Here is a 26,717-nt window from a genome sequence, read left to right on the forward strand (position 1 = left end):
AGATATACAGGTATTTGGCATCTATCTACTGTCCTTTGGGGACCCGGTCAAAACAAACAGCATGAATGTCATTTTACATGTTCATTTATTTAACAAATATTTTTTGAGCACCTGTTCTGTGCCAAGCACTAGTCTAGGTAGTAAGGATACAACAGTGAACAAGACAAAGTTCCTGCTCTCACGGAATTTACTATTTAGTCTGGGCGACAGACAATAAGCATATTTTTTTAAAAAAAGAAAAGAAGATAATTTCATGTAGAGATGAATGTTATTATAACATGTTATTAGTTTAAGGTATACAGGGAATTCCCTTGTGGTGCAGTGGTTAAGAATCTGCCTGCCAATGCAGGGGACATGGGTTCGATCCCTGGTCCAGGAAGACCCCACATGGCACAGAGCAACTAAGCCCGTGCACCACAACTACTGAGCCTGTGCTCTACAGCCCGAAAGCCACAACTACTGAGCCCCAGTGCTGCAACTACTGAAGCCTGCATGCTCTAGGACCTGCGTGCCACAAGAGGAGAAGCCACCGCAATGAGAAGGCTGCGCACTGCAATGAAGACTCAAGGCAGCCAAAAAAAAAAAAAAAGTGTACAACATAATGATTGATATATGTATTGATATATCGTACAAAATGATTACCACGATAAGTTCAGTTAACATCCATCACCACAGAGTTATAATTTTTTTTTCTTGTGATGAGAACTTTTAAAATCTATTTTCTTAGCAACTTTCAAATATAGAGCACAGCATGGTTAACTATAGTCACATGCTGTATATTACATCCCAAGGACTTAATCATATACCTGGAAGTTTGTACCTTTTCACCACCTTCACCCATTTTGCCTACCCTCCTCTTCCCTTCTCTGGCAACCACCAATCTGTTCTCTGTATCTATGAGGTTGGCGTTTTTTCAGATTCCACTTATAAGTGAGATCATACTGTATTTGTCTTTATCTGACTGACTTATTTCACTTAGCATAATGCCCTCAAGGTCCACCCATGTTGTCACAAATGGCAGAATTACCTTTTTTAATGAATAATATTCCTATATATGTATATCACATCTTTATTCATTCATCTGTCAATTAACACTTAGGTTGTTTCCACATCTTGTCTATTGTAAATAATGCTGCAACAAACGGGGGTATAGCTATCTTTTCTGTGATAGTGATTTTGTTTCCTTCGAATAAATACCCAGAAGTGGGATTGCTGGATCGTGTGGTAGTTCTATTTTTAATTTTTTGAGGAACCCTTATACCGTTTTCCATAGTGGCTGCACCAAGGGGAATTTGACATTTTGGCCAAATAACAAGGCTAGAACATAGCTGAAGTTGAGTGTATATCTCACTTTTTTGCAGGAGAGTAACATGACCTAATGGCAAGAGGGTAGTTAAGGTGACAGACCATGGAATCATAGCTGCATAAAGATAGTATTAACCAAAAATTACTAGAGGTAATACCTGCATGTTTTTAGCATATAAGATAAATCCACCAAAATTCCTAAGTATTAGTGGCAAACTGATAGGAAAAAAAGGTCCCATTGACAATATCAGTGTGTGACGGAAAGATCGCTGCTAGACTAAGAGTCAACAACTTGGGTTTAAATCTTAGCTATACCCCTTCCAGGCCATGTGTCCTTGAAAGTCACGTAAGCCTATCTGAGCCTCAGTTTCCTCATGTACACATTGCACAGAGTTGTTGAGAGACTCAAGTTAAGAGAATGAATGAGAGAACATATTGCAAGCTCTAGAGGAGTGGTTCTCAACCTGGGACGCTTTTAAAACGAAGATGCTCAGGCCCTTCCTTAAACCAATGAAGTTAGACTCTCGAGCAAATAATCTTCCAGTCACCCAGAGTGGCTATAAGATCTTAAGTCAGATCATGACACTCGACTCTTTAAACCCTGCAGTGGACCTTCCCATCTCAAAGTCCTTAAAGTGGTGACTGAGGCCCCATGATCAGGCCCCACCTCTGACCTCATTTCCTCCTCTTCACCCTCACTCACCCAGCCCCAGGCACACGGGCACCTTGCAGTTCCCCTAACATTCCAAACGTATTCCCACTTGGGAGCCTTTGTTTTTGCTGCTGCCACTCTTGTCCCAGTTATCCCACAGGGATCAAGCTCTCACTTCAGGCCTTAGCTGGAAGGCTAAAAGGCTTTGACTGAGGCCTTCCCTGATCACCCTCTTTACAATATCAGGCATGCACACAATCTCTTTCCCCTTCTAGCTTTTTCCATAGTACTTATCACTACCTAAAATGCTACATACTTTATTTGTTTTGTTGGTTTATTGATTATCATTTTCTAGTAGAATATAAGCTCCATGAGGTCAGGGATTTTGTTTGTTTGGTTTGTCCACTGCTGGGTAGTCCCAGTGCTTAAAAATGTAGAAGCCCTCAGTATATATTTACTGTTGCTATTCCAAATGCATCCTCTGAGCATGTACCTTACCCAACCTAAAAACTTCAGTGATGGCTCATTGCCCACTCCGAAGGTATTCTGTGCTTTCCTACCTCCCTGACTTTGCTCATGTGGTTCTTCCTACTCTGTATGCCCTTCCCATCTTGACACTCATTTCCTCCATTTCCTGGATGAAAAAGATCCTCCTCAAAATTCCTCTAGCTGGTTGTGCCACATCCTGCCTTAAATTGTCTGCGTACTGTGTATAATTTTTTATGTAATTATTTCCTTTCTGAGTGTACACTCCTTGAAAACAGTGTTACTCAGCAATGTTTGTTGAATGAATGAATAAACTTACTTTTGTAGCTGACTCAGACATTCACCAAAAGAAGGAAGAGAGGTAATTAAATGGTAGGTTTAAATGGCAGCCCCCCACCCCACCCCGCCTAGCTCTTGCAAAAATACAGGTTGCATGTGAGTAAAATAGAAACAGAAGATGATAGCACCCAAAAATAATTTGTGGATGGTAAGGTCAACCATGCGAAAGAGCAACAACTATAAACTGCCTTATGAATAGTTTAGGTAAGAGCGAGTCGAAAAGGAATGAATTTATTGCAGAAAGGGACTCGGAGAGCCAAATAAAAATCAGACATGACATTCATTTTTATGGTGGTGAGGTCTTCAAGCCAAGCCAGTTAAAACAGGAAATAACCTCCCAGGTTTATTATGATGTCCTTCAGATTATGTTCATGAACTATTCCAAATCTCAATCTTTTTAGAGGATGTTCTCTTATGATAGTGAAAACAATAAATCTCTGACATTTCCCCTTCATTTGGAAGTGCTGTGTAATCTGAAATTGAAAAATCTCCTTCAACCCAATGTGGAGTTTTTTCCCCTGACTTTAAAAACCTTTGTTAACAAGCTATCTAGGTTTTTCAAATCAGTGACTCACATCCTCAGCTCCCCAAACCTAGGTTCTTTCTGGAATGTCCTTTCTGAACAAGCAGGAGCTCACCTTATCAGCAGGGCTTGATTTTTGGAGACAGGAATTTATGAAGCTCAATCTGTGAATACATAACTCTTGTTCACCTTGGTATGTTACCAAGTTTTCCTAAGGCTTCCACCAACTTGACTGAGTAAGACATGTATCACCAGTCTTGGAAGGGAAAATAAGAAGGGCTAGTTAAATAACTAAAGCTGGCAGAGATAAAGCCTCTGAAAAAAATCCCACTCCACATACCATCAAAAGAAATACATGTTGTGGAGGAGAGAATTTGTTTGTGTTTCCTTTTCTTGAGTTTTAAATGTTTTTACATAAATAATATCGTAGCAATAAGAGCAAAATGAAAAAGATCACTCAGCACCTCACCTTTTTAACAGACGAAGGATTTTTTTCTCTAGTCTCCGTGCATCTACATGCATAGACATCTACATGACATAGTCTTAATTCATGTAAGCTAGAGGCTCTCAGGACTATTGTACAATGGAATGTTGGCCCACTCTCTAGAAATGAGGTAGGAAGAAATAATTGCGCCGTCCCGCCTCCCCTGGGGCCTGTATAAATGAGATCTGGGAGCTTGGGAGGAACCAGAAGCAGACTGGGGGAATCTGAGAGATGAGGCCCATGACTGATCCCAGAGTATGCTTCACTCAGCCTGAGGCATGACCCAGGAGGTCCAGACACCTGTCACTGACCCTGGAACACAACAGGGTTTTTGACAATTACATCAGATCAATACTCCCTTGCCAGACCATCTAGGCCCTGTATTAGCTTGGCCTGTGGGTAGAAGGTGGTATTCCATAAAGGCTGAGAAGAAAAAAGGTAACAATGTAAAATTCTAAAATTGTGTTGGAGATACAGGAAATACTTCCCTGTAGTGATTTCATCCCCAAAGACTCAACACCAGAGTCAACAAGAAACTACACAGGCAAGGTGTTTTTTTGTTGTCTCACCTGCTTATAAAACCCCAGCCTCCTTCTCCAGTCCTTCCACAACCTGAGATGGCAGAACTCTTAAGGAAGACAACTGTAGCAACCCTGGGCTTGTTGCTTCTGGCTGTCTGCCCTGTTTCTTCACGTTGACTTGTAACAGGCCAGCCTTTCACCAGCCTTTCACTTCTCTTTCATCTAGAGACCTTGGAGTCTCTAGATTCCCAGCTGTGCAGAACCCTAACAAGCTGCATTTCACAGGCTTAGAGAAACAATAGGAACCGCAGTCCCTGGCAGTCAAGAATAAAGATCTGTAAAGGCTGTTCATAGTGACCCCTTGCTCAGTAGTAATAATAACAATAGCTTAAGTTGATCGTGCCAGAAACAGTGCTGAGCCCCTTCCAGAAAGCATCTCATTTAATTGTCACAACGATCCTTGAGGGAGGGATTATTGTCTTTTTTTTTTTTTCAGGAGGGGAAACTGAGACATATATCTAAATTAGCTTACATGAGGGACTTCCCTGGCGGTCCAGTGGTTAGGACTCTGTGCTTCCACTGCAGGGGGCATGGGTTTGATCCCTGCTCGGGGAACTGAGACCCCGCATGCTGCAGGGCCAAAAAATAAAATAATATAAAAGCCACTACACAGATATTTAAAAAATAAATAAGTAAATAAAGTAGCTTACATGAGATCCAGTATAGTTAGAAAGTGGCAGAACTTGAATTTGAATACAGCAAGCAAAGGAATCTAAGGAGACCACACTTTCCTTATAGTGAGATGCTTCCTGAGAACTCAAGCCTGAATGGGGTCCAGGGGAGTCTGATGGAATCCCACACACACCTACCCTTCCCCCGTCTCCACCCCAGCTCACCAAGTCTCTCTTTCTCTCCTGCTCTTCTTTCCCATTCTGCCACTCCCTTTCCCTGCTCTCCATCCTTTAGTTTTTTCTTCTCTGCCTATTTTCTCACCCTGTAAATGCTCTACTCGGAAGCATGCAGCCCTAAAACAGCTGCCAGCCCTGGCTCTGGAGTGTGACTCATTACTACGTTGCTAGACCCAGAAATGAACTGAGTGAGACACGTTAAGTCCAAAGCATCCAGTATCCCTATGCTCACTGAAGCCAGGGCCTGTGGGTTAGCAGTTGATAGCATTGCAGCACTTTCAAAGGTGTAACTCAGTCCTGACTCTTTGCCTACTCCACCCATGACCCTGTGGCATCCTTCGAAGTATGTCTCGTGTAACATCTTGCGATTCCACTGCTGCAGGGGAAAGATGTTTGCAAGCAGTGGGAATCTGTGACGCAGTGCTATTAATTCTTATTCCTTCTGATATCTAGGTTGGTGTTTTTTTGCCTTTATGTTCTTGAAATTTTATGTTAGTATGGTTTGTTTGGACTCAGTTTCAAAAGCATTAAGGTATAGGTTTGAAAGGATGAAGGTATTCTTTCTACTGCCAGAGCAAAATGTGTTCTGAGAGAAATATATGCACTATATTCAGAGGAAAACATTCATAGCCGTTATATATTGTAGAAAGTTGGACAATGTTAGGTGATAAAATTCACTCCCTAGCACTCTTGGTAAGAGTGCTACACCATTCATTCATGCATTCAATGTATATTTAAATATGTCAGAAGTGCTACATGCTATAAATAAAATTAAAGTTTGGTAAAGGAATAGAAAATGTAGAAGGGCTATTTTAGATAGCATGGTCAGGGAAGGCCTCACTGAAAAAGTGACATTTAAGCAAAGCCCTGAAAGGATTAAGGGGATGAGCCATGGAAACATCTGGGGAAGAATATTCTACACAGAAAGAACAGCAAATGCAATGGCCGTGAGATGGAAATGAGCTTGGTGAGCTTGAAGAAGGGCAAGAAAACCAGTTAGATTAGAATGGACCCTGGAGGAAAGAAGCACTGTCACAGAGGTTTGCAGAGCCTGCTGGGCTATAATAAATAGCTTTGACTGGATTGTAAATGTGATGAGAAATCACTGGAAGAATTTGAGTAGGATAGTGAGAAGATCTGACTTGTTTAGGAAGATCACTCTGGCCTCTGGTTAAATAATGGACATTGGTGAGTAGGGGTGGAAGCAGGGGAGCAAGTTGAAAGGTTCTTACAGTAGCCAGTGTAAGAGGATGAGGGCTCTTGGGTGTGAGATATATTTTGTAGACAGAAATAAGAGGATCTGAAGGATTTGGATGTGGGTTGTGAGGGAAAGGGAAGATTCAAGTTCACCTCTAGCTTTGCAGCCTGAACCATGGGTGAATAATGGAGCCATTTACTAAGATTGGAAAAGTCTGGGAGGAAGATAGTATACGAAGTGTTCAGTTTTGCACGTATTAAGTTTGAGATTGCCTAAGACATCAAGTAGAGATGCCAAGTAGGTAGTTGTGAAGCAAGTCTGGAGCACATTGAGGGGTGATATCTACTGTGATGTTGACTAAGACACTTTTCTTACCACCACTGTTATTCAATAGAGATTTGAATTTCAAAAATGGAATTCACCTCCTACAAGGGCACTGCACTCCATCTTGCAAACGTTTGTTCTCTGTCTCAATGCTACATGTAAGGGAGTATTAACTGAGATGTTAAGGCTTATGCTGTTCACCATCAAATCCTCCAATAGTGCCCCTTGAGCAATTAATATTTGTCATTTCCAAAGGGCCTCAACTAGTGAGACACTGTGCTCCTTTACATACTCTCCTTAAATAAAGCAGAAACTCTGGCCAATAGAAGTAGCTGAACACAAGAAATGCATGTTCCATAATGTGTGCAGATCATTTTCAGGCATATTAACTACTTTTAGAGGATGCGGTGAGTCACAGAGTTAAAGTTGTGGAGCGTGGATTATGGATGTGGAAAGGCCACCTTGAAAGCACATACTATTCAAATGCTGCTGGATGGAAGCCCAGAACTTATGCCATAGGGTCACATCACCTGTCATCAGTTGATCTAGATTATTTACAGAACACTGGAGTCCAAGGATTGCATCATAGTTAGAAGGTTGAGGATATATGCCTCAGGGTACTTCAGAGTATTTAACAGAATTAATAAATAGCCACGCATCCAAACATGGAAGATTTTTCTCAGCCACAACATTTTAAGAATCAATAAAGACTTTGCCCACAATGTTTTCTCATGAGGTGTTCTTTTTGCCAGAATTACTGAATAAGCCAGGAGTTCTTCAACATGACAGTGTTCACACAGCTGATCTGGCCGAGAACATCTGTGTGGAGAGTGTATCACCTGTCCTTTCTAGAGATGAAGACTTCTGGGAAGGAACACAGGGACCTGGGTGCATAGCATCTGTGCCATTAGAAAGTCTGACTGAAAAAGGCATCAGCAGAATTCTCAAGGTATTTCTCAAGAGACTGGGAACTTACAAGGCCCATTCTGGCTTTGTCCCCTTTAATTGGGTCAAGTCTGTTCGGCATCTCTTCTTTCAAGGGAGTTGCTCACCAACTAGACCCCATTATTGCATTCATTCACTTGAAAACTAGACAGGTATATTTTTGCTATTAGAAAAACATATAGAGAGCTTGGTTATCACACAAGGTCTCTTTAGATCAGTTGCATGTACCACTGTGTGCTGTATCAATTGTGTAACCAGAGACATTAACAACAGGTATAGGTTTTGAATGGGACAGGTCAGAGTTTTGAGTCCAGCTTTGCCACTTACTGCTCTGGTGGCCAAATTCAGGTAAGTGTAAAATTGGGATAATCACAGTACCCATCTCATAGGGTTACTGTGAGAATTAGATGAGTTAACGTCCTCAGAGAGGTTAGAAGAGTACCTAGAACATAGAAAGCACACAATAAACGTTAGCTCCTATAGTTATTAGAATCATCATTTTTAAAGACCATTGGCAAAGAGATTTTTTGGAACTATAGACCCAGTATAAATAAGATACTTAAGTAGACCTTCATTAAGTTTCTGCAGTTAGATAACACCATGTTCTTTGTAACTTCAGAGAATGAAGTTTGATGTATATCTTTTTGTTTTGTTTTGTTTTGTTTTTGCGGTACGCAGGCCTCTCACTGTTGTGACCTCTCCTGTTGTGGAGCACAGGCTCCAGATGCGCAGGCTCAGCGGCCATGGCTCACGGGCCCAGCTGCTCCGCGGCATGTGGGATCTTCCCGGACCAGGGCACGAACCCGTGTCCCCTGCATCGGCAGGCGGACTCTCAACCACTGCGCCACCAGGAAAGCCCAGATATATATCTTGACCTAGCTCAAGGTTATCAGTGACTCGTATTCTTTTTATTGAAGTGAAATTCACAGAATATAAAATTAACTATTTTAAAGTGTGCAATTCAGTGGCATTTAATGCAGTCACAATTCTGTGCAAGAATCACTTCCATCTAGTTACAAACCATTTTATCACCCCCAAAGGAGGCCCATATCCATAAGCAGTTATTCGCCTTTCGCCATAGCCCCCGGCAACCGCTAAACTGTTTCTGTCTCTATAGATTTACCTATTCTGGATATTTTAAATAAATGGAATCACATAATATGTGACCTTTTGTGCTGGCTCCTTTCACTTACAGTGACTTATTATTGAAGAGGAAACTGCAGATCCCCAAAGAATCACCATCTCATCATCCCATCATCTCTGATATGCTTGGAATTTTCCAATGCCTAAGGGAGACTCTGATCTCTAGGATTTCAGATTCTGTCCTCTGTTAAAGAAATGCTTGAATCAAATGCTTGAATCAACAGTGGGTGGATTTGGGGGAAAACTCCAGGAAGTTCTAAATCACTTCAACACATCAAGTATCTGAGAAAAATGATGCCCTCAACATGAGGAGATTTTGTCAAGGGTGCATTTTAATTCTGTCATTTTATAGAGAAGGACTTTGTGACCTAGTGTTGTTTTCTTTGGCTGGTATAAGACACATACAACCCTTGATGCACTTATTACAAAAACAGTTCCTTTAAGGAGCATGTATAACATGCTAGGGCCTAATGCAAGACACAGTCCCTGAGCTGTGACTAAGCTGCTCATGGTCTACTGGAGAGAATAGACAAACAATCAGACATTAAAATATAATAAATGCTGTGACTGAATTAAGCACAGGGGGCCCTGGGAGCACATGTGCAAGTACCTAGCCCTGCAGGAGGCATTGGCGGGGTACTCCGTACACTCTTTCTTCCACACAAGGCTAAGTCATTGTATTGCTGGTGGAAAAGTAAATTTTATACATCACGAAGCAATACTTTTCAGAATGTTAAATGGTTGTTGACTTTGGAGCTCGTGTTAATTTATTATCACAAAGAAAGAACAACTGTTACCATAGGTATTTCTTACCTTACTGCTGTTCTGTTTAGCCACCACTGATGCCATGTGGCATTAAGGTACAGATTGCAACCTAAGGTTAACGTTCCTTACTGTATGGAATTAGACATTTACTGAGTAAGAAATCCTTGCTGGTATTGAGGGAGTTATTTTCTACTTAATCTATTTGACAACTTAAACTTACCACAGTTTTTTTTTGGGGGGGGCGGAGGCTATTCTAAGAGTAAGTATATTCTCTTAATTATATTCTGTCTCAACCCTCTGCTACAGTCATGACCCTGTCCCCATTATTTGAAACATACAAGTGTCACACCTGGCCTTGTTGTCTATGCTCAATATCACTCCGCAGCTGATGGTATCACCAAGTCCTCCAGCATTATGGGCACACCGCTTCATAATATTTAATTAAAAATGACTCTGAGCACCGTTTCATCCCTCCTTCTCCCCAGAGACTCTTGGACTTCCATTTCTCCTAGTTACTTCTGATTCTGAAGTCCTGCTTTTGCGGAATTCTCAAGCCTCACCCTGGTTCCTGCCTCCTGCAAGTGCTGTACCTTTTCCACACCACATCACCCCATACTGGACACATGTGATCCCTCCGCTCCCCAAAATACTGTTGACCAAAGCAAATATCAAAATGTTTAGAGACAAATGCAGCACAGGAGAGCAAAACTTAAAATTAAATTTTAACTTAAAAAATTAAAAACTTAACTTAAAATTGAATATTTTCGTCATTTCCAAAGTCCCTTTGGCCATTTCTCTCTAGCTGTTTTTTCCCTACCTCTTTTTTCCTCTCTCCTACTTTCCGTCAGAGCTCAGATTTTCTCCCACTCTTATTACTATGCAGAGCCCTGCAGGTCGTTCTGATGCATGCTAAAGTTTGAGAAGACTTAAACAAATTTTGAGTATATACTTATGCTATGCACACATTTACAGATCTACTTCATCATTTTTAATGGTTGTATGAATTTAATGACTCCATTAAATGGACATTCAGATTGCTTCTAATTTTTATATATGAACATACACTAGAAAAGCATATGGAAAAATCAAAATAATTATGAGAAGATCTAGCTATTTAAAAAAAGATTTCTTTTGGCCACCCCATGCGGCTTGCAGGACCTTAGCTCCCCAACCAGGGATTGAACACAGGCCCACGGCAGTGATGAAAGCATGGAGTCCTCACCACTGAACTGCCAGGGAATTCCTGTAGACCTTGCTATTTTAGACGAAATGTTTTTCTTTAAAAATTCCTTTTATGATGTAATATTGTTTAACAACAAATCAAGTTGGAAGAGAGAACAATGTTGGGTAAGCTAAAGGAGGGAGGCAGGTATGGATTCTCCATAGAGGGTAAGGGAGCACACTGTAGTAGGCTAGAAGCTTCTTGAGGCCAGGGACCATGTCTGATTTGTTTACTTCTGTATGTCCAGTGCCTTGAAGAGCACCTGACATAGAGTGGGTGCTTAGTAAGTATTTAATGAATGAATGAATCTCAAAATAATTACACTGAGTAAAAGAAGAGTACATGCTATAAGATTCTATTTATATAAAATTCTAAAAATTGCAAACTATAGTGATAGAAAAGCAGGTAGGTATTTTCAGTTTATTTTTATTTATTTATTTTTACATCTTTATTGGAGTATAATTGCTTTACAATGGTGTGCTGGTTTCTGCTTTATAACAAAGTGAATCAGTTATACATATACATATGTTCCCATATCTCTTCCCTCTTGCGTCTCCCTCCCTCCCACCCTCTCTATCCCACCCCTCTAGGTGGTCACAAAGCACCGAGCTGATCTCCCTGTGCTACGCGGCTGCTTCCCACTAGCTATCTACCTTACGTTGGTAGTGTATATATGTCCATGCCTCTCTCTCGCTTTGTCACTTTTCAGTTTATTGAAGTATGTCTATTATACCTCAATAAAGCTGTTTTAAAAATAAAAGGACATCGCCTCGTGTTTCTCGTCTGGGTAATTATTGGTAGTTCCTCAAAATGGAGAACGATGAGTTCTGTTTGGGACATACTGAGTTTGGGGCAACAATGGAATATCCAAATAGACATGTGAGTACGTTTTTGGATATGAGTCTCTCTGAGGAGGAGTATTTGAGCTAAAGCTGTTCTTTCAACAGTTGAAATGTGCACATCGAATTTTGCGACATCAGCCATTAAGGTTGAATGATGACAGAAGCCAGACTAGAGTAGATGGAAAGAGAAATAAAGAAATGTAGAGAGAAAAGTAGACAACGATAAGTCTGGCTGTTCTGGAAAAAGAGAAAAATAGGGCAATTACTGGAGGAGGTGCCTTCTGAGGATGGTCCTCAATGATACCTTGGAGCCCCAAACCTTCCCCCAGCCGCCTTGCCATTGGTTTACATCACTTTTAGTTGAGTCCTCTGTTCCTTGGGCTCAAAGCACCCTGACTAGTACTCTCCTTTTTCCTTCTTTCTCACCTCTTTCAGTCAATCACAAAGTCCTTTTACTCCTATTTCTTTAATGGTGCTTAAATCTGTTCACTTCTCTTAACCCATCGCCAACGTCCTAGGGCGAGCCGCCATTATCTGATTACTGCAGAATCCAAAGGTTCTGCTCATAGAGCAGAAGCCAAGTACATCTCTCCTGGAGTCACTGGGTTCAAATCCCAGCTTGCTCCTTAGGAGCGTAGTGACTTCTCTGTGCCTCAGTTAAAAGTATCTTCCTGCCAAGATTTTGTGAGAGTTAAATGCAATAAAATCTGTTCAGCGTTTCCTGGTTTTTAAAAAAATATTTATCTTTTATTTTTCTTTACTATCTATTTAATTGCTTGCGTTGTTTGTTTTGTTTGGAAAATCTTCCCTAGACATCACCAACTGGATAAATCCTATGTGTTTTTAAACTTCATTTAGGGTGCCAGCTCCTTAAGGGAGGATTTCTTTTTTTTTTTTTTTTTTTTTTGCGGTACGCGGGCCTCTCACTGTTGTGGCCTCTCCCGTTGCGGAGCACAGGCTCCAGACGCGCAGGCTCAGCGGCCATGGCTCACGGGACCAGCCGCTCCGCGACATGTGGGACCTTCCCAGACCGGGGCACGAATCCGTGTCCCCTTCATCGGCAGGCAGACTCTCAACCACTGCGCCACCAGGGAAGCCCTAAGGGAGGATTTCTTGATTGACCTACACTTTACCTTGCTGAAGCACTCTGTCAGAGTGCTTATCATACTTTTTGTCTCTCATTATTATCATTATTTTGCTTCTGAATCCCGCACTACTTAATGATGAACACTTTGAAGGCAAGGATGGTGTTTTTAGCATTGAAAAACGTTTATTGGCATAAAGTCCCAGGAGGAGATAAGTGTTAGTTAAAACTAGGAGCCTGATATACTGTATGATTCCAACTGTATAACATTCTGAGAAAGGCAAAACTATGGAGACAGGAAAATGATCAGGGGTTGCCAGGGGTTTGAGAGGAGGGAGGCATGGCTAGGCAGAGCACAGAGGATATTTAGGGCAGTGAAACTACCCTAGTGCATAATGTATGATCATTACATGTCCTTACATATTTGTCGAACCCCACAGAATGTATAACACCAAGAATGATCTTAATGCAAACTATGGAATTTGAGTGATTATGATGTGTCACGGTAGGTTCATCAATTGTGACAAATGCACCACTCCGGAATGTAGCTCGGGAAACTATGCATGTGTGGGGTAGGGAGATATATGGGAACTCTCTCTCTCTCTCTATATATATATGTATACACACACACACACACACATATATATGTGTATATACATATATAAAGATAGATATATCTTTGAAGAAATATTCATCCCTGCCTTCGTGGAGGCAGACATCAAACAAATAATTATGCAAACTATCATTTATTTAACATTAAGAAGCACTATGGAGCATAGGGTCTTCCCTGAGAAAGCAAAACTTAAGGTGTTGCATCACCTTGAGGTCTGCCCTCAAGGACAGTGAGCAGCTAAACCAATTAAAAAGGCTCTTTAAAGAGCCTAAGGGCCAGAGTGAACAGTGTGTTCCAGGACCAAAGGAGGCTAGGTACAGGCAGGTCAGACTAGTTGGAACACAGTGAGCTAAGGAGGTAAAACCGGGGCGGTGAAAAGAGGGCAGACCTACAGGGCTTGAAGTCACAGAGCTGGAAGCTGTGTCCTAGGGACAGTGGGGTACCATCAAACGATTTTAAATAGAAGAGTGATATGGTCAGATTTGAATTAAAAAAAATCTCTCTGGCCGCTGCATGAAAGAATGGATCAGAAGGAACAATGTGAAAGTGGCTAGATCAGGAGGGAGAGTACTGCAAGAGTCCAGGGGAGGAAGAGCATATTGCAAATGTGAAATACTTAGCTCCTTGCAGGCATGCTCCACGTGGCCATGAGCAATGCAGACAATGCGGTGGGGGAAGACAATGGGGAAAGAGGAAAAGCATGTGGAAAAGGCAGGAAATGTGAGCAGATGGTTCATGGAGCAATAAAGCTGAATAAATGGGCTTAGATCGTGATATATAATGCTTTTTATTTTCTATAAATTTATTTAGTTATTTATTTTTGGTTGTGTTGGGTCTTCATTGTTGGGTCTTCGTTGCTGCGCAGGCTTTCTCTAGTTGCGGTGAGCGGGGGTTTCTCTTTGTTGTGGTGCATGGCTTCTCATTGCAGTGGCTTCTCTTGTTTCAGAGCTCAGGCTCTAGGCACGTGGGTTTCAGTAGTTGTGGCACGTGGGCTCAGTAGTTGTGGCTTGCGGGCTCTAGAGCACAGGCTCAGTAGTTGTGGCGCATGGGTTTAGTTGCTCCACGGCATGTGGGATCTTCCCGGACCAGGGATCAAACGCGTGTCCCCTGCATTGGCAGGCGGATTCTTAACCACTGTGCCACCAGAGAAGGCCCCAATGGTTTTTAAATAACATCACTTTTATAACAATGATAATAAAATAATAATCATAGTACTTGAATTTATTGAGTAATTACTATGTGCTAGGCATTTTTTCTATGTTCTTTATACAGATTAATTTCATCCCTGTTCTAGTTATCTGTTGCTTCATAACAAATCACCTTAAAACTTAGTGCTTAAACCAACCTATATGTGTATATATGTAATCTGTAGCTTGGACAGAGCTTGAGGGTTGGGGGAAGCTTGTTACTGCTCCTCTTGGTGTCAGCTGGGGTGTCAGCTCAAAGTCCGAGATCTAGAATCTCTGAAGCTTGCTCACTCACCTGCCTGTAATTGATGCCAGCTGTGGGCTGCAACTGTCTACTCTTCTCTTGTTGCACTCAACACGATCTTCTTCAGTGTATTTGCTCACATGTCCAATTCTCTGCTGGACTTTGAGCTCCTCCAAAACATAAAACATGTCTTTTTCTTTGTATCCCCTCTGTTTGGGGTGCCATCTACAAATGAATAAATCCTGAACCTGAAAATAAGAGAATATTTTCCTTTACCAAATTGAACACTCCTAGTGACTGGAATTTTATAACTTTGCAAGACTACAATTTTGTTAGGAAGTTTTTCTTTATGCTTAGCCAAAAATCTACTTTTGTGTAACTTTTACTCAGTGGACTTTTACTTAGGACTTGTGGAACTCCACAGAATGAGTCTAAGCTAACTTCTGTAAGACATCCATTCCCTCAGTGATAGCTATCAAATTACATCTAAATCTCTAAGCTTAACACCCCAGTTCCTATTATTGTTCTTCCTGGTTGTGGTTTCCATGGTTACCTCACTCTTGATTCATTCTTAGATAATCACTGTGGTTCATAGAGATCCAGAACGAAATGCCTGGATAAATATTAATGGTGAGTCTGTGAACACAAGGGAATGAAGTGGGATAGAAAACCATGCTGAGACCATCATAAGCAAGTGGGCTCCAAAAAGAAGTGCAACATGGGACTGAGGGGTGAGGACATGGATTGGGAGTTGGGGACTACATCCTATCCTGGACCTTCCCTGGTAGGCTGATCCTGATGAGAAGCAGATGGAGAACCTGTGGGAAGGTAATCTGAGACCCTGTCTGATTGGAAATGAAGGAAAAACAGGAAAAGTGGAGTTGAAACTCAGTTGAAACTCAGTTGCCCACTTTTATCTTAAAATTGTGTTTCTTGGGCTTCCCTGGTGGCGCAGTGGTTGGGAGTCCGCCTGCCGATGCAGGGGACACAGGTTCGTGCCCCGGTCCGGGAAGATCCCACATCCCGCGGAGCAGCTGCGCCCGTGAGCCATGGCTGCTGAGCCTGTGCGTCCGGAGCCTGTGCTCCGCAACGGGAGAGGCTACAACAGTGAAAGGCTACAACAGTGAGAGGCCCGCGTACCGGAAAAAAAAAAATTGTGTTTCTCGAAGCATAGTTTATTGTTCATAAGAATTTCATAACCTGCTGGTAGACATGCGTTCCCTGTGCTCAGCCCCACACCCACTGACTGTGTACTCTTTACAAACTCCAATGTAATTCTTAAGTACACAGAGAATCTTGTTTTAAGGGCCGGAATAAGATAGAAACTGCTCATATTCAGAGTTAGAAAAGTGTTTTTCAGACCATTTCACAAAGCTAAAGAATCTCATGTTCTTCAGAAATTTCTTTGAAATATAAAAAAAATCCCAGCTCATGTGTTTAGTCTCTATGGTTCCATCCCCATAAGTCCTTATCCCAACCCATAAGGGTCTGAAAAACAGTAGAAAAGAGCTGCCTTTGTTAGAAGATCCTATCACAATAACTCTTAGAGAAAAGCCTCCCACCCCCGCAAACTCCCACCCCCAGGAAAAAAGCAGTTGAAGAATTCAAACCCATTATACATTCTTTCCATTCCCTGTCCCCAGCTTCACTGAAATATTAAATCCTTTCCTCTTTTCTATGGATGGATTTTAAGGCAGATTTTCCAATGAATTTTTAGTTAAATAATGAATGGAAAGTGTCAAGTATAGCTGTAGCAAATGCAGCTTTTTTTGCTTAGAATAAGAGAGAAACTAAAATGGAATTTCTCTAAATACATGTTTTTCCCTCTTTTAGGAAAATGTTTCAAGTACATTTACTGAGTGCCCAAAGGAAATATCAGTGTATATCTTTTATGAAGTTGTAACAGGTAAAAATCTAACATTACTAGACAAAAAATACAAGGGTCCATTTTTCACACGTCGAGTCTTGCTTTAATAAAATGATTTTGCAGTAAGCATTTCTTTGAATAGAAGCCTTTGCCTTTTAGCCTATCTCCTCCAATTATTAAAGAGTGTATTTCCAGAGCAGAAGAAAGATCACTGAAAAACAGATTCTTTTAATGAGATTAATGCCAAGTGAAAAGCATTCTGAAATGGGGAGAAAGGGTGAGTGATAATTTCACTCTAAGTCCTCAGAAAGAGAAAAAGATGGATTCAAAATGATTAACCTACAGCCTGTCAGAAGCACTGTTTAAAAAGAAACAGACTATGATGCTCACTCACTGACTCCTCAAATATTTATTGAGATCACCTACAATGTGTCAACTGGGGTTAAAGAGGGGCCCAAGACACGCACAGTCCCCCACTTCAAGATAGAGTTCCAAAACACCCAAGGCATTTAATTACAATTGTAATATAGTGATGAATACTATAAAGGAAATGCTTTGAGAATGAATTTATCATCATTTGAAAGTCAAGTTGAAGTTAACCTTAAATGAGGGGACACATTTTTAAACTATTTCTTTCCAAGCTTCAATTTGGACAGACTTCTTTGCTTCAACATTTTGAGAGTTATTTGGGAGAGTGATTTTTAAAAAAACATGTATTGTGTGCCAATACATGTGTGTAGTTACCTACAAGCTCCTTCTTTGAGGGCAAGGAAATTCACACTTACTGAATGCTGACTTTGCCGGAAGAATTGGACCTATTTTGCCCAACAACCCAAGATATGTGTGTTGCTGTGCTTCCTTTGCACAGGACACTGAGGCTCAGGGAGATGAAATAATTTGTTTCAAGCCAGCAGAGTTGGTCCTTGTCACTGCACTTAGCTGGAAAGTGGAGGAGGGCTTCCCTGGTGGCGCAGTGGTTAGGAATCCGCCTGCCAATGCAGGGGACACGGGTTCGAGCCCTGGTCCGGGAAGATCCCACATGCTGCGGAGCAACTGAGCCCGTGCACCACAACTACTGAGCCTGTGTTCTAGAGCCCGCAAGCCACAACTACTGAGGCCTGCGTGCCACAACTACCGAGACCCACGTGCCACAACTAGTGAGCCCACATGCCACAACTACTGAAGCCCTCGCGCCTAGAGCCCGTGCTCCGCAACAAGAGAAGCCACCGCAATGAAAAGCCCGTGTATCATAAAAAAGACCCAAAAGCAGCTAAAATAAATAAATAAATAAACAAACAAACAAAAAAGGAAGTGGAGGAGGGGAGAGGGTGACAGATAAAAGGCTAATTTCACTGACAATTAGTCTATTGTTAGTGTCGCTAATGGGTTGAGCCAAAGAAATCAGAGCCCACAAAATACTGCCTTTTTATCAAAAGTAAATGCAGGATCTGTAGATGAAAGGACAGCTGTAGGTTCTTGAGGGAGAAATGGCAGTTAAGATTTTATGCGAAATATAGTTTGTAATAAAATTAGATTGTACTAAAATACATGAAGGAGACTGTGCATTGCACTTCAAATGCTTTGTTGTTTCTTTTACCTTTAGCAAAGTTTGTAATAGATAATAAGGTGAGATTATAGAGAATTTATTTCTTGAAATACAAAGAAGTTGCACAATGTCAGTTTACACAATGACAAGGCTTTTGATTTTAAGCAAGAAGTGAAGGAAGAGCTAAAGTAATTGGATCAGAGAAATCATAGAAAGCCAGAGTTAAGATTTGTTAACAACAGTTATGTGGAAAATCAAGATTTGCTTCCCCTGGAGGTCGGGGCGGGGGGTGGGGGGTGGGGTGGGGGGTGGGGGTGGGGGGAGGGAGAGGGATGGAACTGGGAGTTTGGGGTTGGTAGGTGCAAGCTATTAAATTTAGAATGGGTAAACAACAAGGTCCTAATGTAGAGCACAGGGAACTATATCTAATATTCTGTGATTAAACCATAATGGAAAAGAGTATAAAAAACTAAATAAGTAAAATAAAATATTGGCTCTAAAAAAAAAAAAAGATCTGTTTCTTCCAGAAGAATAATTGGTTATAATAACAAGAAAGCAGCAACAACCAAGATTAGTGAGCTGTAGTCTTAGCTCTGCTTCATCTGTCCAATGAGGTCCAGATGCCAGTTACTCAAAAGAGTTTGAAGACTTTATTAAGTCCCAAAGCGGGTGGTAAAAGTCAACATATAATTCATTCTAAATTCAAACCCACCAGGCCTCATCATCCAAGATGGCTAGCAAGAAGGTGGGAAGGTAGGAAGGAGAGATAGGGGTGCAGTGGAGACACATTGAGATTCGCCTTGAGTTCTTTTTTTTTTTCAATAAATTTATTTGTTTTATTTATTTATTTTTGTCTGTGTTGGGTCTTCGTTGATGCACACGGACTTTCTCTAGTTGCCGCAAGCAGGGGTACTCCTCATTGCGTTGTGCGGGCTTCTTATTCCGGTGGCTTCTCTTGTTGCAGAGCATGGGCTCTAGGTGCACGCAGGCTCAGTAGTTGTGGTGCACGGGCTTAGTTGCTCCGTGACATGTGGGATCTTCTCAGAGCAGGGCTCGAACCCGTGTCCCCTGCATTGGCAGGCAGATTCTTAACCACTGTGCCACCAGGGAAGCCCTTGCCTTGAGTTTTTATTCTCTACCAAACTATCACCCCTTTTCCTTAACTTGCAGCCCGTTTATCAATATAAGTAAGGATACGTTGGTGTGCATAGAAATATATGTTATACACTCTAAATAATATTATAGATAATGTTCAGTAATACAGTTTTGTTGATCTGGTTATAAGACATTCTCTTCAGTGATAATTTTGGTAACAAGTTATCTTACAAAAGCATTCCTTTACTATAAGAAACATGTCTGATTTTTACAAACTCTTCACGGTTCTTTAATTCTACCACCAAGTAGCAATGACCAATTACTCTTTCCCCTTTCCCCACTAAACATCTCAGTCACCTCCTAACCAAAACCAAATCTAAGCTCTTAAACCACCCACGAGACAAAATAATATTCTAAAAAGTCCAGACAATTAAGGAAGAAATTGGTTTGAGATTAAATTGTACATAGGACATAACCTACTTTCCTCAGTGCATTTAAGATAATTTCATATTTTTAATTTATTTACTAGATATCATATCAAGTCAGTTTAGCCTCTAGTTCTTATAAACTTGAGTACGAATTCTAGCTATTCACCCAGAATAATAGTCCTAGTTCAATAAAACAATGTGTATATTCTTTTAAATATACATGACATATTTATAAATAAACAAATGAATTTGACTTTGTATGTCCAGTGTTCTCTGTTTCCTTTTAACATTCTCTTTATTTTAAAATGAACTTAGCTGTGTATGTCTAATATTCTCCTTTCTTTCCAATTGTCTTTTCAATCCTCTTTCTACAAAAAGCAGGGAAGGGGTAGCAGAGGGAGAACATTGGTGATGAACTTTTAAATTCTGTCAGCTCCCAGAAAGGAGCACTCTACCTAACTTTTATTTTTTTATATTATTAAAGTTTATATATTTTATTAGAAATGTATCTCCTCAATGATTGTCGTCTTCACTTTAATCAAAGCAGATATAGAAGGCTGAACAGAAATTTGGCTACTAGGCCAACTCGATCCTCCAAGACACTGAGAATCTCCCGACCTCCACATGGTTTCCATCCCAGACCCCCTAAAGAAGGGGAGGGGCTTAGGGAGCCCTACCTTGTCATGTACCGTCAATAAAGTACACTGTATCCAGGAAAAAAAAGAAAGAAAGAAAGAAAATTTGGCTACTATGATTCTTCTGTGCTAATAATACAAAATGTTATTTAAAAAATAAAATCAGTCTTTACCTAAATATAAGAAGCTTTATTTATTTACCAGCAAAGAGTGATACCACAAAACAAAGGAAATAAAGTCTCTTAAAATGTTTATTTTTGTCAGAATAGCTGACGATTTTCTATTAAGTCTTTTGGTTTATTATGATAATAAGCCTTCCCCCCTTGAAAAATCCATTCAAAATATCTCAATCCTTGAGGTAAAGAACTTTAAAAAAAAAAAAGAAAATCCCGATTTTTTTAAAAGAAAAAATTCTTAAAATTCCTCTAAGCTTGATAAATAGAAATAATCTCTTCTTGTTCTATTCTGGTGAACAAAAATGTACTTTATACAGCAAAATATCCAGTCACTTATTGGCAAACTGAAGGTGAGACCTATTCATTTACATGTTTTATTCAAACAGTGCAATACTGCCACGTTCATATAGACTTTTTTTTTTTTTTTACAGTTACCAACACTCTTCTGGCAAAGACAATGTTTTGAAATGGCAAAAGCAACAGAAGTTTTAGATCTCAAAGCTCCAGAAAGGAATTAACCTGATTCTTCATCATCAAGATAGTCCTCGGCATTGCTTAATGTTCGGACTGCATCTATTCCCTGTTGCTTTTTCAGGAGAGATGCACAGGCAGTATTAGTAGCCATGTCCAGGGCCAGCTTCTTCTCATTGTTTCTTAAGTCTGTTCTAGCAACTTTTGCCAGAAGCAACTGGACAATATCTGCATCAGGCAGCAGCATGCAAAGCTGTGTCTCCCGACTTGTTTTGTTGGTTCAGTTCAATGTTTGGTTGAGTAAACAGCATTTCCACTGTATCTCTGTGACCCCCCATGACAAGCCCAGTACAGGGCAGTGCTTCCAGCTTTCTCCAAGCCATTAACACCGACTCGGTTGTCCAAGCACTCTCTCAACCAGCTCAAGTTGCCTCTTTTTGCAGCTTCATGGAATGGATTGCCCATGGATTCTACCTGCTCGGCCACATAGTTGCTTGGGATCAGTCCCGTCCTGCCTTTGGAGGTGCCTTTCCACCAACTGGTATCACTCATGTCAGTAATGTAGATAATATCACCTTCTTCAAAGTACAATTCATCTGGAGTTTGGGTTCAAAACGTATAAAGAGCTCTGAACACTTTAACTTAGCCTGGTTTGACCGGTTTGGGTGGCAGCTTCGACATCTCTCTTCCTGGAGCACCATAACTTTTAAATAAATGTCCCTGAAGAAGAATGTTTCTTTAAAATGAGTTCAGTTAGAACTCTTTCTATGCAGTATGGAATGATAAATTGATTTAAAATTAGTTATCGACTTACACCTCCAGAGAGAATTTTAGGCGGCTCGCAAAAATATATAAAAAGCTCATGACAGAGTTGTAACAGAGACATAGTGAAAAAAACAAGGCCCGCCATGAGATGGGTGAACATGCCTTGAAGTCTGACATACTTGCTAGAGGTGGGCCCTACACATGGATTTGGTCTTTCTGGCAGGGAAGAGACCTGGTCAGTAACATGATTCACAGAATCTGTGAGAAAGAAACTGGTCTTTTCTTCAGGTGAAACCCAGCCACTCAGACCTGCCCAGGAGGGTGACACTTCAGACAGATGTGAGAAAGTGACAGCAGGGATCACACTCGGTCAACACTGGGACAACTCGATAATCTAAGCCCTAACAGTCTACGTCAGGGCAGCACAGCTGAAGTAACACCGGTGAGAACATTTTTAAAGGTTTCACTAAAATCACAAAAGCAAACGTAAAAACAACTCTCACAAACATAAAAACAAATAAACACAGAGAATCTAAGTTTGAGCGATACCTTCTGGATTAAGTTGTTTGTCAAAGGTATACCTGGGTAGGTATCTGAGTGAAATCACTTGCTGAATGTAGTTATTAAGTTTAAGTCAGTTATCAGAGAAAGACAAATATCATATGATATCCCTTATATGTGGAATCTAAAAAAAGGGTACAAGTGAACTTATTTACAAAACAGAAATAGAGTCACAGATGTAGAAAACAAACTTACGGTTACCAGGGGGAAGGTGGGGGAGGGATAAACTGGGAGATTGGGATTGACATATACACACTACTATATATAAAATAGATAACTAAGAAGGACCTACTGTATAGCACAGGGAACTCTTCTCAGTACTCCATAATGACCTATATGGGAATAGAATCTAGAAAGGAGTGGGTGTATGTATATGTATAACTGATTCACTTTGCTGTATAGCAGAAACTAACACAACATTGTAAATCAACTCTACTCCAAATCAAAAAAATAATTTACGTCAGTTATATTTCTAGAAGTCATTATCAGAACGAATGGCTTTGGCTTCAGAATAGTTGGCAGGTATTTGCTAACATGGCCCCTCTTACCATCTCACGACTGACACAGTTCATGTGGGATTGAGGAAGACTTTATATTCTGTCTTCTATGGTTGGGTACTGGTGCTGAAGGAACAACTCCCCAACACACTGAGACAGGTTCAGGGAGACGTGTCTGGGTACCGGGGATGTTAGTGTTAAAGCTGCGTTCAGAAGAGACCACGTATACAAAGCGGCAGGCCTGAAGGATGAAGAGACAAGAAGCTGAGGAGGAGAGCCACAGTCGCGGGCACTGTGTTGGGCTCAATGCGCTGTGTGGCTGCGTGGTGCTTTGGTATAACGGATTTTGTGGGGGTGCTATGAAAAAGCTTTTCATCTTCCAAAATAATTAAATAAAAAGGACCATGCTCTGGAATGCTGCATAACTCTGGGGAATTTTTCTCTCTGGAAAAAAAAGACTGAAAATAGGACACTGAATAGGATATGACTTAAGAAATGCTGAAGATTTTCTTAAATTCCAATTTAAGAAATTTGCTAAATCCTCAGCCTATAATTTAAAACACTGCATATTCATGTAGATTGGACACATGCCTGCAAATTTTAAAATTTAAAGTGATGGTACATGGGAATAAAGTCAGGAATACCCTAATACCACAGGATAAAGAACTAAGACACAGGAGAGAATTCTTTTTACAAAATGTCAAAGACCTAGCCATAGTATATCTCATTATATATAATCATTATATATATATAACAATATAACAGATGAAAAAGAGAGCAGTTAAATATACTACAGAATTTCTATTTTATTTGCTTGTTTTGAATATACAAATATAAGGACTTCCCTGGTGGTCCAGTGGTAAAGAATCCGCCTTTCAATGCAGGGGGCGCAGGTTGAATCTCTGGTAGGGGAACTGAGATCCCACATGCCGCGGGACAAGTTAGCCCGCCTGCCACAGCTACTGAGCTCGTGCGCCTCAACCAGAGAGCCTCCGTGCTGTAAACTACAGAGCCCACACCCTCTGGAGCCTGCGCACCACAGCTAGAGAGAGAAAACCTGCACACCACAACTAGAGAAAAGCCCATGGGCCACGACAAAAGATCCTGAATGCTGCAACTAAGACCCGACGCAGCCAAAAAAATAAAGAAAATAAATAAATTTAAAAAATGAATATATATGGAAATTAATAAATTAAAAAAATAAATATACAAGTATCTGAATGCCCTAGATGGAAGGATTTTAGGATTTCACTTCTTTGTATTGTTAAATTATAATTATTCATATATGTATTTCTCTTTTTTTTTTTTGCGGCACGCGGGCCTCTCACTATTGTGGCCTCTCCCGTTGCGGGGCACAGGCTCTGGATGCGCAGGCTCAGCGGCCATGGCTCACGGGCCCAGCCGCTCCGCGGCATGTGGGATCCTCCCGGACCGGGGCATGAACCTGCGTCCCCTGCATCGGCAGGCGGACTCTCAACCACTGCGCCACCAGGGAAGCCCCATATATGTATTTCTTTAAGTATCTATGTATGTATGTATTAGTGAAACTGTATTACTTTTCTCTCTTGTATGGTCAGGGGAAAAGCATTGCTTTTATTTATTTATTTATGTGTGTGTGTGTGTGTTTTGTTTATTTATTTTTTTGGCCGTGCTGAGTGGCATGTGGGATCTTAGTTCCCCAACCAGAGATCGAACCCGTGTCCCCTGCAGTGGAAGCTCGGAGTCCTAACCACTGGACCGCCAGGGAATACAGGGCTGGGGCTCTTGGGCTTGCTGCAGACCTCTTGCTGCACTGGAATCCTCACTCTCTGGGTGCAGATCCCAGGACCTGACACCTGCTTTGTTCTCTCTCACAAACAAGTAGGCCCAGCTGAACAGCTTCATTCTGTTGTCACCTATGCCCTATTTTTTTTTTTTTTTTTTTTTTAACCTATGCCCTATTTTGAAATCATGACTGAATCTCTGTGCTTAAGCAGGGCTCTCTTCTCCAAATTAAGATAAAGAAGTCCATATTTCAAAGGTCAAATTCAAGAGTTGTAAGATAGATACTAAGAGAAGGGGATAAACTAGATTGAAAAATAAGCTTTAGTGATTTTCTGGGTACAAAGATACTTAGCACATGTTATTTATAAAATTGAAATATCCAGCAGTGGAGGGTAGTTGAATGAATTATGATAAACCTCCATGATGAAATATTACTCAGCTACTTTAATGATGAGATTAAATGCTTATGTTTGATCAGAAAATTAGGGCTTAAAATGACATATAAAGAATAATCTCAATTATGTAAATCATACACACAAGGAAATAAGCAAAATGTTATCTCTTGATACTGATTATTTCTTTTCTATGTTTTTCTATACTTTTTATAATGAGTATGTATTCCCTTTACAATCAAAAAAAGGTACATTAACTTTTAAAAAATAACTTAATGAAGTATACTTTACATATCATAAAATTTACTCATTGCAAGTATACAATTCAATGATTTTTAGTAACTTTACCAAATGGCACAATCATCACCATAACTCTGCTTTCAGAACATTTTCATCACCCTGATAAGACCCTTCATGCCCATTACAGGTAATACTCTTTTCCATTCTCTGCCCTAAGCAACCACTAATTTATTTTGTCTCTATAAATTTGCCTTCCCTGGATTTGCCATGTAAAAGGAATCATACAATATGTGGTCTTATGTTTGAGCCCTTTCACTTAGCATGATGTTTTCAAGGTTCATCCATGTAGCATGTATCAGTTTGTTCCCTTTTCTTGCTCAGTTTTCCATTGTATAACTGAACCACATTTTGTGTTTATTCATCAACTGATAGACATTTAGATTGTTTCCAGCTTGAGGCGATTATGAATACTGCTCCTATGAGCATTCACCTGCAAGTCTTTATGTGGACATATGTTTTCAGTTCTCTTGGGTAGATACTTAGGAGTGAAATGTTGGGTCACATGGTAGCTTTATGTTTTAACTTTTTGAGAAACTGCCAAATTGTTTTCCAAAGTGGCTACATTAACTTTTATAAACTCCACCCAAGGATTTAAAGTCCACCTCTCAGATTTAGATGTGCACCTGGATCTGGATCATCCATCCTCTTCTCAGCTGATCTAGCAGGTGCGGATAGTAGTATAAAAGTTATAATCATACTTGTATTGCCCCAGGACATCGTCTTAGAAATTATTGAAGATTCCTATGCAGCCTCCTTCTTTCCTTAAGCTCCCAGTAAACAATGAACTCTTTACCTGGTTTTCTGAGCTATGGAAGCTTCTATTACAAAGCATTTGAGAATTCACAAAGGAAGGATACCTTTCACCCAGTTGCCTGGCCCCTTTGGAAGACTTTTATGGTTATCCAATAGGCACCCTTACCTTGAAAGACTCTGGTTCACTGTAGATAGAATATAATCATCAAGAATCTAACAAATGTTGATTACATGCCCAACACTCTGCTAGGTGCTATATATTATAAAGAAGAAATCCTATGTTGTCTTTGCCCTCAAGAAATGTACAACTTGGCTGGGAAGATAAAACTAAACACATATGAGAACAGAGAACAACTGAGGACTCAACAGATTGCGGTGACAGTAGTGGGGGTTGGGATAATGAACTAGAAAAGTTAGACAGGAAAAGGAGGCAGAGGCTCTGGAAATTATTTTTTGTTGAGCTCTTACTATGTGTCAGGCACTGTTCTAGTTACTGGCGGTATAGTGACGAACAAAGTAGACAAAATTCTTGCATTCAGAGAGTTTACATTTTTAGGAAGACATGACAATAAGCAAAAATAAGTAAAATAGTCTGTTAGATGGTGGCAGTGGAAAAATGAAGCAGGGAAGTGGGATAGGGAGTTGGGTGTAGTCAGGGACCATGTCTCTTAGAATGTTTTAT

At 40.5% G+C, this 26,717-nt stretch overlaps 1 long non-coding RNA gene and 1 pseudogene across 1 annotated transcript in view; both read right to left on the bottom strand.

Annotated features, from left to right (window-relative positions):
• Window positions 1-14,445: 14,445 nt before the first annotated feature.
• The window catches only part of LOC113614809 (uncharacterized), a 35,184-nt gene continuing 22,912 nt past the window's right edge, over window positions 14,446-26,717 (bottom strand). Inside the window, exon 3 of the long non-coding RNA XR_003430737.1 lies at window positions 14,446-15,033. This is a non-coding gene — a long non-coding RNA (uncharacterized LOC113614809). The remainder of the gene's footprint in view (window positions 15,034-26,717) is intronic.
• Window positions 20,525-22,509, bottom strand: LOC113614806 (osteoclast-stimulating factor 1 pseudogene; annotated as a pseudogene).

Source organism: Aethalodelphis obliquidens, unplaced genomic scaffold (genome assembly GCF_003676395.1).
Source record: "Aethalodelphis obliquidens isolate GAN/ISIS:26980383/991018 unplaced genomic scaffold, ASM367639v1 scaffold105, whole genome shotgun sequence".
NCBI lineage: Eukaryota > Metazoa > Chordata > Mammalia > Artiodactyla > Delphinidae > Aethalodelphis > Aethalodelphis obliquidens.